The sequence below is a fragment of the Gossypium arboreum genome, chromosome 12 (genome assembly GCF_025698485.1).
Source record: "Gossypium arboreum isolate Shixiya-1 chromosome 12, ASM2569848v2, whole genome shotgun sequence".
Taxonomy (NCBI): domain Eukaryota; kingdom Viridiplantae; phylum Streptophyta; class Magnoliopsida; order Malvales; family Malvaceae; genus Gossypium; species Gossypium arboreum.
Window position 1 is genome coordinate 77,013,141 of NC_069081.1, and position 2,051 is coordinate 77,015,191.

At 34.9% G+C, this 2,051-nt stretch overlaps 1 non-coding gene across 1 annotated transcript; it reads right to left on the reverse strand.

Annotated features, from left to right (window-relative positions):
• Window positions 1-1,638: 1,638 nt before the first annotated feature.
• On the reverse strand, window positions 1,639-1,745 carry LOC128285935 (small nucleolar RNA R71). Its single transcript, XR_008276482.1, has one exon. It is a non-coding gene; the product is annotated as a small nucleolar RNA R71 (small nucleolar RNA).
• Between the last annotated feature and the right edge of the window lie 306 nt (window positions 1,746-2,051).

Here is a 2,051-nt window from a genome sequence, read left to right on the forward strand (position 1 = left end):
CATCCTAGGAGAGGATCAAAAAGGACACGCAAAGTAGAAAGCAGAAAAGACTCGAAGAACAGCCATCAGAATCAGCTCGGAAGCAGGATCTCCTTCAAGACTGAAGATCTCCATTCAATTTTCTTAGAAGTTCTTTAGGTTTCTTTATGTTTTGTTGTTGTCCCAATTTTATGATGTTTTCCTCTATTATTATGAACTAAATTCCCTAAATACCTAGGGAAGTTGAAACCTAAGACGGATCTTATTACTATTTGAATTATATGATAAATACATGTTCTTATTCTTAATTGTGAGATTTAATCCTTGTTTTAATATTTCAGGATATTAATTCAGGTTTTGATGTGCTTATTCAGTGGAGCAAAAATCCCTGTTTAAGAGTAGATCCTCCATAATTAAGCGGATTTGCATGCAATCCTAGAGATAGGATGACATAAATCTGCCGAATTAGAGTCAAATCTAATAAGGGAATCCATAGATCGAGTTAATACGACAACAGGGGTTTTAATTAGAAAGAGATTTTGATTAATCAACCTAGAGTCAGTTGTTTTTAGTCTCAATAGAGATATTACCATAAACTAGAGATTTTTACGGATTAAGTCAAGTGAATAAATCGTCTAATTCAGAAGTAATAAGTGAAGTCTAGGTGGATTCTTCCTTGGGTATTGTCTTTTCCATCGGTTTTCCAAAGAATATTTTCTAACTTTTATTTCTGTCGCGTTCTTAGTTAATTAGATAATTAAGTTTAGTTTAGAAAACATCCCTTCAATTCTTAGGCTAGATAATAAAAAGATAGTAATTACTAGTACTTTTAGTCCTTGTGTATACGATATTTCCGGTCTCACCTTAACTATACTGCTGTTTGATAGGTGCACTTGCCTTAGTCGAATTTTTAGTTAGTTTAGCGACCATCAAGTTTTTGGCGCCGTTGCCGAGGACTAAGATGTTAGGAACACTTAATTTTTATTACTTTAGCCATTTTTATTTTTATTGCAATTTAATTTTGTTTTTATTTTAATTTCTAACTTTTCTTTTATTTACTTCTGGCAAGTTTTTATAGTTTATGACTAAAAGAAACCCCTTAGGACCTTTAATTTTTGACAGTGAAATGAAAGCACAGCTCGTAGAAATCGTAGAGAAACAAGGCGAAGTTTACGATATATAGAGGAAGAGCATGATGACGACACCACTAATACCGAAGAGATACCTAAAAATCAAAAAAATCCACTGCCTCATGTGGTTGCCGCAAATCCAGTGAATCAGAATCCTGCTCCTCGTACAATGTACGACTATGCTAAGCCTAATTTAACGGGGGCTAAATCGAGTATTGTTAGACCTACAATTGCTACAAATAATTTTGAACTAAAACCTAACTGTATAAAAATGATTCAATAGTTTGTTTAGTTTGATGGTTCGCAGGATAAAGACCCAAATACTTATTTGGCCAACTTCTTAATGTTCTATGATACTTCCAAAATAAATGGCGTTTCTAATGATGCCATTCGCCTTCAGTTATTTCCCTTTTCATTAAGGAATAAGGGTAAACAGTGGTTGAACTCATTACCACAAGAGTCAATCACTACTTGGGAACAAATAACCGAAAAATTTTTACTCAAATACTTTCCACCGACCAAAACGGAAAAGTTGAGGAATGATATCTCTTCTTTTGTGCAGATGGACTTAGAAACACTTTATGATGCATGGGAGAGATACAAGGATCTATTGAGAAGGTGCCCTCACCATGGGTTACCTCTTTGGCTACAGGTTCAAACTTTCCACAACGGTTTGAATCCCTCAACTAGACAAATGATCGACACAGCTGCTAGTGGAGCTATCAATAATAAGACACCTGAAGAGGCTTATGAGTTCATAGAAGAGATGTCACTGAATAATTATCAGTAGCAAGTCATGAGGACAAAGCAGACAAAAGCAGCCGATATTTTTAACGTTGATTTGGTTGCTATGCTTTCAAATCAGGTAGAACTTTTGAATAGAGAAATTGATGGTTTACTTGGTTCTACGCAGGTTCATCCAGTAATGCAGTACGATGCAAG